This window comes from Callithrix jacchus, chromosome 12 (assembly GCF_049354715.1).
Source record: "Callithrix jacchus isolate 240 chromosome 12, calJac240_pri, whole genome shotgun sequence".
NCBI lineage: Eukaryota > Metazoa > Chordata > Mammalia > Primates > Cebidae > Callithrix > Callithrix jacchus.
Genome location: NC_133513.1, coordinates 61756245 through 61768732, shown reverse-complemented (window position 1 = coordinate 61768732; position 12488 = coordinate 61756245). Strand labels below are relative to the sequence as shown.

The following is a 12488-nucleotide window of genomic DNA, read 5'->3' as shown; positions in this document are numbered from 1 at the left end:
GCCAGGGGTGGTGACTGGTGCCTGTAGTCCCAGCCACTAGGCAGGCTGAGGCAGAAGAATTGCTTTAACACAGGAGGCGAAGGTTGCAGGGAGCTGTGATCATGCCACTGCATGACAAAGGTGAGCCTGGCAACAAAGTGAGACTTTGTCTCAAAAAAAAGATAGCAGTGTGGGTTATCAGGAAGGGAACATTTGAGCTGAGAAAGGAGTGACAAAAAGGAACTAAGTATGCAGAGGATAAGTAGGGAGTAGAATTCCTAAGCAGAGAAAACAGCAAGAAAAAAGGTCTTGGGTTAAGAAAGCAGAATTATTTGAAATTAAGAAGATAGTTAATTGAACCAGGTGGGGGGTAAAAAGGTGAATGATTTTGTAGGCCATAGTGAGGAGCTGTGGTTTTAGCCCAGTAGTAACATGAAAGCTTTGAAGTATTTTAGACAGAGATGTGTTATCTGGTTTATGTTTTATAAATAGTATTTAAGGAACTAATTAATAAGACCTGTATTTGTTGTCTGTTCAGCATCTTTGAATAACAAACAGGTATTATCTCCTGCAGTTTCAGTGAGTTAGGAATCCAAGCAGTGCATAGGCTCCTATGAGGATGCAATCATCTGAAAACTTGACAGGGGAAGAGTGGTGCAGCTGGAGGGCCCACTTCCAAGCTCACTTGCAGGAGGCCTTCGTTTCAGGCTGTTGGCTGGAGGCCTTAGTTCTTTCTCATCTTAAATGTCTTCATAACACAGCAGCTTGGTTTCCCCCAGAGTCAGTGAATGAAAAGAGAGCAAGGAGGAAGCTACAGTCTTTTATCACCTCCAGAGGTTGAGGCCTGTAGTTCAAGGTCACAGTGCACTATGATGGCTCCTGTGAATCCATAGCCAGCCACTGCACTCCAGCCTGAGCAACACAGCAAGACCCCACCCACATCCCTTAAAAAAAAATAAAATAAACTAGATTCTCTTATAACTCTCCCATGCTGGCTTTGTGGTAATAATTTTCTTGCTCTCCACCTTTCTCCTGCCATTATAGATTTCTCAAACAGTATAGTTTTATTTTGTTTTGTTCTTTTGTGTCTGGCCTATATATACTACCTTGTACATTTGATGAAATAAAGCCCACAGTTGGTTCCCAATATCCGGCACTAATGGTTGTTACGGATTTATTGAACTCTATCTGTTAACTATTTCTGAATTGTTTATTAAGTAGCAAGAAATGAGTATGTCCTCATGATGAAGCAGCTGGCTTCCCTTACAGAGAGTATTCAAAAGAGAGCAAGGTAACTAGGCTTATTGGTGGTATTGGAAATGATTTCTTTTTCCTGTCTTCAAAACCTTTTCTAATATAATATTAATGACAGTGATACAAAGAATTGTAGTATATAATTCTTTTTTTTTTTTTTTTTCTTAATGCAAATAGCCAGGCGTGGTGGGTCACACCTGTAATCCAAGCACTTTGGAGGCCAAGGCAGGCGGATCACCTGAGGTCAGGAGTTCAAGACTAGCCTGACCAACATGGTGAAACCCCATCTTAAAAAGAGAAAGAAAATATTTTTAAAAAGAAAAAAAGGCTGGGCGCGGTGGCTCATGCCTGTAATCCCAGCACTTTGGGAGGCCAAGGCGGGTGGATCAAGAGGTCGAGAGATCGAGACCATCCTGGTCAACATGGTGAAACCCCATCTCTACTAAAAATACAAAAATTAGCTGGGCCTGGTGGCACGTGCCTGTAATCCCAGCTACTTGGGAGGGTGAGGCAGGAGAATTGCTTGAACCCAGAAGGCGGAGGTTGCGGTGAGCCGAGATCGTGCCATTGCACTCTGGTCTGGGTAACAACAGCGAAACTCCATCTAAAAAAAAAAAAAAAGAAGGCAAATATAGGCCAGGTGCAGTGGGTCACGCCTGTAATCTTAGCACTTTGGGAGGTTGAGGCACGCAGATCACCTGAGGCTGGGAGTTCAAGACTCTTCTGGCTAACATGATGAAACAACCCCATCTCTACTAAAAATACAAAATTAGACTGGGGTGGTGGCACATGCCTGCAATCCCAGCTACTCGGGAACCTGGGCAACAAAAGCGAAACTCCATCTCAAAAAAAAAAGGCAAATATAAACCCTGCATTTTAAATATTTTGCTAGCAACTTTCTGTTTCGTATTTTTCCCTAGTGAAATTTTATTTGTTTGTTTTAGAGATGAGTCTGTGTGTGTTGCCCAGGTTAGAGGGTACTAACACAGGAGTCCCTAACCCCTGGGCCATGGACTAGTAGGAACCTGACCTCACAGCAGGAGGTGAGCAGCAGGTGAGCAAGTGAAGCTTCATCTCTATTTATAGCCACTGCCCATTGCTAGCATTACCACCTGAGCTCTGCCTCCTGTAAGATCAGCAGTGGCATTAGATTCTAATAGGATTGTAAACCCTTTTGTGAACTGTACATGTGAGGTTGTGCTCTCCTGAATCTGATGCTTGATGATCTGTCACTGTCTCCCATCACCCCCAATGGGACCACCTAATTGTAAGAAAACAAGCTCAGGGCTCCTGCTGATTCTACATTATGGTGAGTTGTATAAATACTTTATTCTATATTATAATGTAATAATAATAGAAATAAGTGCATAATAAGTGTAACACACTCGAGTCATCCCAAAACCTCTCCCCAGCCCCATGTTCATGAAAAAATTGTCTTCCATGAAATGGGCCCCTGCTGCTGCAAAGGTTGGGGACCACTGCATTAACACATAGTTCACTGCAGTCTTGAGCCCCCAGGCTCAGGTGATCCACCCACCTTAGCCTGGCAATTAGCAAGGGCTACGTGGGCACGCCACCATGCCTAGTTCATTTTTTCTTCTTTTTTGTAGAGTCGATGTTTTGCTATGTTGCCCAAGCTTGTCTTGAACTCAAGCCTCTGCCTGTCCCAGTCTCCCAAAGTCCTGGGATTACAGGTGTGAGCCACCAGCCCCAGCAGCAACATTCTATTTAAATATTTGGGTTATTAGGTACAGGAGGTATTTGGAATTTTTCATGAAGCAGGTATATTTGAATTGCTATCTTATTTTCTCTTGTGCAATATGTCTTTTCAGAATGAGAAGAATACCTTTGTATATACTAATGTATATCTGGCTCTTTTCACAAATGCAAAAATAATCCAATGATAAGAAATGAAATAAAGCACTGCTGTTCAGCAACATAATGAAAATTTTGCTATCTACTAATGACGATTCAAAAGTGTAATCTTGATAACAAAACCATGTAATACTATTGCATTTTTTTTTTTTTTTTGAGACTGGGTTTCACTCTTGTTGCCTAGTCTAGAGTGTAATGGCATGATCTCGGCTTACCACAACCTATACCTACGGGGTTCAAGCAATTCTCCCGCCTCAGCCTCCTGAGTAGCGAGGATTACAGTATTACAGGCATGTGCCACCACACGTGGCTAATTTTGCATTTTTAGTAGAGACGGGGTTTCTCCATGTTGCTCAGGCTGGTCTTGAACTTCCAGCCTCAGGTGATCTGTCTGCCTCGGCCTCCCACAAAGTGCTGGGATTACAGATGTGAGCCACCTCTCCTGGCCATACTATTGCATTTGTATGAAAATAAAATAGGTTTCTTTCTTTTTTCCTAATTCCACTTAGGTTTTGGGGTACATGTGAAGAACATGCAAGATTGTTGCATAGGTACACACATGGCAGCATGATTTGCTGCCTTCCTGCCCTTCACCTATATCTGGTATTTCTCCCCATGCTATCTCTCCCCAACTCCCCACCCCCCGCTGTCTCTCCCCTGTTTCCCCCCAAGAGACCCCCGTGTGTGATGCTCCCCTCCCTGTGTCCATGTGTTCTCATTGTTCAACACCCACCTATGAGTGAGAACATGCGGTGTTTGATTTTCTGTTCTTGTGTCAGTTTGCTGAGATGATGGTTTCCAGGTTCATCCATGTCCCTACAAAGGACATGAACTCATCGTTTTTGATGGCTGCATATTATTCAATGGTGTATATGTGCCACATTTTCCCTGTCCAGTCTATCCTTGATGGACATTGGGTTGGTTCCAGGTCTTTGCTATTGTAAACAATGCTGCAATGAACATTCGTGTGCATGTGTCATTATAGTAAAATGATTTATAATCCTTTGGATATATACCCAGTAATGGGATTGCTGTGTCAAATGGAATTTCTATTTCTAGGTCCTTGAGGAATGGCCACACTGTCTTCCACAGTGGTTGAACTAATTTACACTCCCACTAACAGTGTAAAAGTATTCCTATTTCTCCACATCCTCTCCAGCATCTGTTGTCTACAGATTTTTTAATGATTGCCATTCTAACTGGCGTGAGATGGTATCTCAATGTAGTTTTGATTTGCATTTCTGTAAGACCAGTAATGATGAGCATTTTTTTTTATGTTTGTTGGCCTCATGTATGTCTTCTTTTGTAAGAAAGAAGATATGTCTTCTGTTCATATCCTTCACCCACTTTTGAATGGGCTTGTTTATTTTTTCTTGTAAATCTGTTTTAGTTCTTTGTAAATTCTGTATATCAGCCCTTTATCAGATGGGTAAACTTCAAAATTTTTTTCCCATTCTGTTGGTTGCCAATTCACTCTAATGACTGTTTCTTTTGACACGCAGAAGCTATGGAGTTTGATTAGGTCCCATTTGTCTATTTTGGCTTTTGTTGCCAATGCGTTTGGTGTTTTGGTCATGAAGTCCTTGCCTACGTCTACGACCTGAATGGTTTTGCCTAGATTTTCTTCTAGGGTTTTTATGGTGTTAGGTCTTATGTTTAAGTCTTTAATCCATCTGGAGTTAATTTTAGTGTAAGGTGTCAGGAAGCGGTCCAGTTTCTGCTTTCTGCACACGGCTAGCCAGTTTTCCCAACACCATTTATTAAACAGGGAATCCTTTCCCCATTGTTTGTTTTTGTCAGGTTTGTCAAATGTCAGATGGTTGTAGATGTGTTGCCTCCGAGGCCTCTGTTCTGTTCCATTAGTCTATATCTCTGTTTTGGTACCAGTACCATGCTGTTTTGATTCCTGTAACCTTGTAATATAGTTTGAAGTCCAGTAGTGTGATGCCTTCCCCTTTGTTCTTTTTGCTTAGAATTGACTTGGCTATGCAGGCTCTTTTGGTTTCATATGAAGTTTAGGGTGTTTTTTTCCACTTCTGTGAAGAAGGTCATTGGTAGCTTAATGGGGATAGCATTAAATCTGTAAATTACTTTGGGCAGTATGGCCATTTTCACGATATTGATTCTTCCTAAACATGAACATGGAATGTTTCTGTATCTGTTTGTGTCCTCTCTTATTTCGTTGACCAGTGGCTTGTAGTTCTCCTTGAAGAGGTTCTTTACGTTCCTTGTTAGTTGTATTCCTAGGTATTTTATTCTCTTTGTAGCAATTGTGAATGGCAGTTCGTTCTTGATTTGGCTTTCTTTAAGTCTGTTATTGGTGTATAGGAATGCTTGTGATTTTTGCACATTGATTTTGTATCCTGAGACTTTGCTGAAGTTGCTTATCAGTTTCAGGAGATTTCGGGCTGAGACGATGGGGTCTTCTAGATATACAATCATGTCGTCTGCAAATAGAGACAATTTGGCTTCCTCCTTTCCTATTTGAATACCCTTTATTTCTTTTTCTTGCCTAATTGCTCTGGCTAGAAACTCCAGTACTATATGGAATAGGAGTGGTGAGAGAGGGCATCCTTGTCTAGCGCCAGATTTCAAAGGGAATGCTTCCAGTTTTTGCCCATTCAGTATGATATTGGCTGTTGGTTTGTTGTAAATAGCTTCTATTATTTTGAGATTTGTTCTGTCCATACCTAGTTTATTGAAGGTTTTTAGCATAAAGGGCCGTTGAATTTTGTCAAAGGCCTTCTCTGCATCAATTGAGATAATCATGTGGTTTTTGTCATAAAATAGGTTTCTTTACTGATTATATATGTCAGAAAAAAATCATAATGTTAGTCAAACTTTATTTTTTCAATCTTTCCAGGTTATCTTATTTAAAATACATATTGTTCACTGCTTTTGCATATTGTAATACTGAGCCTAGAATTAGCACTTAATAAGTTTGTGTTGACTGACTTAATATGTAGCTTGTATATGACTATTTAGAAAATGTGTTTTAGGGCATGGTGGCTCTCGCCTGTAATCCCGGACCTGCGGGAGCTCAGGAGCTCAGAACCAGCCTGGACAACATGGTGAAACCTGGTCTCTACCAAAATACAAAGAATTAGCCAGGCGTGGTCAGGTGCACCTGTAGTCCCAGCTAACCAGGGGCAGAAGCACAATAATTGCTTGAACCCGGGAGGCAGAGGTTGCAGTTTGTGCCACTACACTCCAGCTTGGGCAACAGAGCCACAGTCTGTCTCAAAAGAACAAAACAAACAAAAAAAATTCCCAGGTGAGCTCAGTGCCTCATTATCTGTATAACTGTAGTTAATCCCGGCACTTTGGGAGGCTGAGGTGGGAGGATCACTAGAGCCCAGTAGTTTGAGACCAGCCTGGGCAACATAGTGAGACTTTACAAAAAATAAAATTTAAAAATTAGCTGAGTGTGGTGGTGTCTGCGGTCCCAGCTCCTTGGGAGACTCAGGCAGGGCAATGGCTTGCACCTAGGAGGAGGAGGTTGTAGTGAGCCATTCTCAGGCCACTGCACTCCAGCCTGAGTGGCAGAACGAGTCCTGCCTACACAGAGAAAAGAAAGTTGAGTATCTTTAATTTGAATTGGTGTCTTGATAAAATGTGGCTGTAGTATTCATTATTAGCTATTTGCTGAGGCATGAAAACTGAATTATTAGAGCTAGAAATCTGCTGGAGTTGTCCACCCCACACTTGAACTTAGGTAGAGGTTGAATGAAAATTGGAATTTAAAAATGTCCATGAAGGAAGGTGGGAAAAAAATTAAGATAATTTTAAACAGAGAATTAGATCTGTCTGAGTGCTACATAGTTGTAGAAATTTACTATGAGGTTATTTTGAATGACACTAGTGCAATTGGGTCGACTGTGTGTGGGTGGGGGAGGAACTGAAGGTCAATAATTTTGAACTAAGAAATCGAATACACATGCAACTAGTGAACTGCTTTGCTCCAAACTTACTTTTCACTTTGGATACTGTAAATTTTTTGTGTTTTTATTATAAAACATTAATCTATATCCAGCATTATTTCATCTATTTCTATGCTTAGGTTTGTTAACAGTATTAGAGTTCTGTCCTAATCCACTTTCTTTTTTCATTTTAAATTTATGTTTCTCTTGTCTCCCTTTTGTTTTTTTTCCCTTGATCGTCCTCTGTTGCCCAGGCTTGAGTGCAGTGGTGTGTTCTTAGCTCACTGCAACTTCTTCCTCCCAGGTTCAAGCGATTTTCCTGCCTCAGCCTTTGCCATGTTGCCCAGGCTGGTCTTGAAATCCTGACCTCAAGTGATCTGCCCATCTCCACCACCACCTCTCAAAATGCTGGGATTACAGGCATGAGCAACCGTAACCAGCCCTCTTGTCTTCTTTTCTTGGAAGAGAGATCTATTGCTTCTCTTTTTAATCATAACACACAAAAAGTCTTAACAGCAAATTCTAACTGGCCAGCACCACTTTGTGAGCCGTTTTTACATTGTTTTGCCTATGTTGTCAACACTGTTTTATTCTCCCTTGAAATGTTTCCTTGCCAGATGGTCATTAATATTCTCACATAATTATTAGTATTTGGCAGAAATTTTTGACTCTTTTTTTCTCTGCTGTCACTTTGGATCTTGTGAGGAACCAGTTATCTTGTTCTTCAGTAGATTTTGAGGAAAAGGGTAATGTAGATTCTTAGATGCACCTTAGAATCTCTTGAACCCAGGAGGCCGAGGTTGCAGTGAACTGAGATTGTGCCATTGCCCTCCAGCCTGGGGGACAGAGTGAGGCCTGCCTCAAGAAAAAAAAAACAAAAAATGATCTAATTCCATTAGGTTGAAAATTAATTTTAAAATTAAAGGAAAATTAAAAACAAAAAGTATATTAAAAATTAGCTGCACGTGGTGAGTGAATCACATTTAAGAATTTCCCAGCTGGCCAGGCTCAGTGGCTCATACCTGTAATCCCAGCACTTTGGGAGGCTGAACAGGTGGAACACTTGAGGCCCGGAGTTCGAGACCAGCCTGGCCAGCATGGTGAAACACTGTCTTTGCTAAAAATACAAAAATCAGCTGGGCGTGGTGGTGCTAGACTGTAATCCCAGCTACTTGGGAGGATGAGGCAGGAGAATCGCTTGAACCCAGGAGGCAGAGGTTGTAGTGAGCCAAGATCATGCCACTGCACTTCAGCCTGAGTGATAGAGACTCCATCTCAAAGAATAGAGAAATAAACATAAAAAAGAATTTCCCATCTAGGTATACAGTGGCTCACACCTGTAATTCCAGAGCTTTAGGATGCCAAGGCAGGAGAATCACTTGAGACTTTCTGTTACTCTTTTTATACTTGAGTTTCTGGGGTAATGGCAGAAGTAGGGAACATAAGTCAAACTGTGGATGGCCTCGTTGGCTCCAGTGACTGAGTGTTTCACATTGGGCACCATATGATGAGTTCCCCTCTATAGGATTGTGTATTGGTCAATAGAGCAGGTATGGTAATGAATACCTCCAAGTGAATTTTATTTTTGTGGGTGGGGGGGATGAAGTCTCGTTCTGTCGCCCAGGATAGAGTACAGTGGCATGATCTGGGTGATTCATGCACCTTCGCCTCCCAAAGTGTTGGGGTTATAGGCATGAGCCACCGAACCCAGCAAGTGAACATTTTATTTATGATTCCTGTCTGATGTGACCCAAGTTTGGAGATGAAGCTAGTATCCAGAAGTCCTCAAATCATCTTTCTTGGATTTATACATGTATCCAATCTTCAGAACCATTCCTTTTTTGGTGTTGTTCATTCTTCCAGGGTTCTACCTAATTACCTGCCTTGGTTATATCTGGGCTATACCACGGTACTGCTCATTTCTGCCCAATGCGGTACCTCTTTTTATATTACCATGACAGGAAGATAAAGAGACAAGGTGGTGCTACTTGTTTGGTGCCTATGATGTCTTCCTAATGTGAGTCAGCCATTTTATTCTTCAGTGATCAAATTTAGGCAGTGGGCAAGAAGTGACTTTTAATTATTGATAATATTAAAGTGACTTACCTGTTTTTCTTTACTTGAGCTTATTGTCTGCTAATGTGCCAGTAGTACTCCTTTTATGTTAGTTTGTTTACTCGTTCATAGAGTTCATTTTTCAAGGAAATTTTAATTCAAGTGTAATATACCCACAGAAAAGTGTATATGCCATAAGGGTACAGCCCAATGAAGTACAAAGTGAACACACTCATGTAACCAGTGGCCAGATCAAGACATCCCCAACCCTTCAGAACCTCGTTGTATGAACTCAGTGAATAATCCCTCTACAAAGGTTGAATTGTATTGTAAAATTCTCGTTTTCTTGTAATACTTAGGTAGCTTTAAATAATGTTAACTGGTTATTTTTTTTTTGTAGGGGTTGGCCACCTTCATTTTGTTTTGAAAAATTTACTCTACTTTGTCTCTTACATGATTATTGATAAACTCAAAAGTGACCTTTCTTCTGAAAGATGACCCCCTGCACTTGACATGAATGTTGCTCCTAGGTCTGAATCTGATCTAGAATTTCTATACTGCTCAGATCGTTTGTGGCACTGACAAAGCACCCTATTCCCTTTGGAAACCTCACAAGTAAGATTGTGTTACAGGGACTTATTTTTTACTTAGAAGAAATATTTTTTAAAAATTATAATTTACAGCTTGGATACTTCAGCTTAGTTTGGTTTTTAATTTAATTTAATTTTTTTTTGCTTTTTTTTTTTGTTGAGACAGAGTTGCTCTTGTTGCACAGGCTGGATTGCAATGGCACAATGTGGGCTCACTGCAACCTCCGCCTCCCAGGTTCGAGCAGTTTTCCTCCATCAGCCTCCTGAGTTGGGATACAGGTGCCTGCCACCATGCCCAGCTAATTTTTGTGTTTTTTAATGGAGATGGGGTTTCACCATGCTGGCCAGGCTGGTCTCGAACTCCTGACCTCAGGTGATCTGCTGCCTCAGCTTCCCAAAGTTACAGGATTACAGGTATTACTGGCCACTTTTTATTTTATTTTATTATTAAACAGAGTTTCACTCTAGTTGCCCAGGCTGGAATGCAATGGCAGGATCTCAGCTCAATGCAATCTCTGCCTCGTGGGTTGAAGCAATCCTACTGCCTCAGCCTCCCAAGTAGCTGGAATTACAGGTGCTCACCACCACACCTTGCTAATTTTCTTTTGTATTTTTAGTAAAGACAGGGTTTCACCATGTTGACCAGGATGGTCTCAATCTCCTAACCTCAGGTGATCACACACCTCTGCCTCTCAAAATATTGGGATTACAAGCATGAGCCACCACCCCCAGCCTTTTTTACTTTTTTTTTTTTTTTTTTTTTTCGGTGCTATGACTTGGATCTTTTTAACTTTTTGAACCTTAAAACTTTTTTAAATCATGTGATCTTGCTCCTTCTAATATTAATTTTTTTAATTTAAAAATTATATACACTTTATAGATATGTTTTAAATTTCTTCTTATTATTATTTTTTATTTTATTTTCTTTAGGAGGGGACTGAGCCTGAAGAGGCTGCAGGGCTGCAAGGCCCTGCCCGCACCCCACCATAAATTTCAAATTTAAAAAGCCATTACAATTTTAGCCTGTCCTTGGTGGAGATGATGATTTGTAGCAGTTTGGGTATACTCAAACTGAGAGTTAGGGTGTTAAATTTTTCTCTGTGTTTTGAGACAGGGGCTTGTTCTTTCACCCAGGCTAAAGCACAGTAGTGTAACTCACTGCAGCCTTGACCTCCTAGGATCAAGCAATCATCTTGCCTCAACCTCCCAAGGAGCTGAAATCATAGGCACTCACCACCATACCAACTAGTTTTCTGGGTTTTTTGGTAGAGATGGCGTCTCATTTTATTGCCCAGGCTTGTCTTTAATTCCTGGGCTCAAGCAGTCCTCTTGCCTTGACCTCCCGATGCCTTGGGGTTATAGGCATAAGCCACCCACCTAGCCAAAACTCTTTTCTTTTCTTTGTTAAAAAAAATACCAAGTCTTGTGGGTTTTGTTTTATGGCTTTTTCTTAGCCTTTTTTTTTTTAACAGGGTTTCACCATATTGGTCAGGCTGGTCTTGAACTCTTGACCTCAGGTGATCCACCCACCTCAGCCTCCAAAGTGCTAGGATTACAGGTGTAAGCCACCTCACCCGGCGCCTTTTTTATTTTTTTTTTTAAAGCATGTATTTATTTATTTATTTATTGGAAATGGGGTTTCACCTTGTTGGCCAGGCTGCTCTCAAATTCCTGACTTCAAGCAATCCACCTGCTGTAGCCTCCCAAAGTGCTGGGATTACAGGCGTGAGCCACCTCACCCAACCATCATGTGGGTTTTTTAATTAAAAAAAAAATTTTTTTTTGAGACAGACTTTTGGTCTTGTCACCCTAGCTGGAATGTGGCAGCGCGATTTCAACTCACTGCAACCTCTGTGGTTCAAGTGATTCTCCTGCCTCAGCCTCCCCAGTAGCTGGAACTACAGGTGTGCACTGTCACCACCTAACTTTTGTATTTTTAGTAGAGACAGGATTTTACTATGTTGGCCAGGCTGGCCTCAAACTCCTGACCTCAGGTGATCCACCTGCTCTGGCCTCCAAAAGTACTGGGATTACAGGCTTGAACCACCTTGCCTGGCCCTAATTTTTGTACTTTTAGTAGAGGCAGGGTTTTACCATGTTGGCCAGGCTGGTTTCAAACACCTGACCTCAAATGATTCATCCATCTCAAACTCCCAAAGAACTGAGAGTACATGTGAGAGCCACCACACCCAGCCAGTTGTTAGTAGTTTAAAAAATAGAGACAAAATACTAAGCTAAGAGTGATAATTCAGTTTGCATTGTAACTAGCAAAGTTGGGTGTTTTCGCTTATTAATAATTTTTATTTCTACCATAAATTCACTCTTTATAACCTTTTTTTATTTTAGATGGAAGTCTTGTTCTGTCGCCCAGGCTGGAGCGCAGTGGCGCCGTCTTTGCTCACTGCAACCTCCGCCTCCCATGTTTAAGCGATTCTCCTGCCTCAGCCTCCTGAGTAGCTGGGACACCAGGTGTGTGCCAACCTGCCCAGCTAACTTTTTGCATTTTTAGTAGAAACGGGGTTTCACTATGTTAGCCAGGATGTTTTTGATCTCCTGACCTTGTGATCTGCCCGCCTCAGCTTCCCAGCACTTTGGAAGGGTTAAATGGGCAGATCACTTGAGCCCTAGAGTTTGAGACAAACCTGAGCAACATAGCCAGACCTCATCTCTACAAAAGATACAAAAAAGTAGCCAAGCACAGTGGCATGCGCCTGCAGTTCTTGCTACTTGGGAACGTTAGGTGGGAGGATCGCCTGAGCTCAGAGAGCTTTAAATAATGTTAAAGGCTGCATATAGTGAGCCCTGATGGAGCCAC

At 41.5% G+C, this 12488-nt stretch overlaps 1 protein-coding gene across 12 annotated transcripts in view; it reads left to right on the top strand.

Annotated features, from left to right (window-relative positions):
* The window catches only part of TET1 (tet methylcytosine dioxygenase 1), a 137252-nt gene that overhangs the window by 92471 nt on the left and 32293 nt on the right, over window positions 1–12488 (top strand). The gene's annotated exons all lie outside the window — the stretch shown is intronic.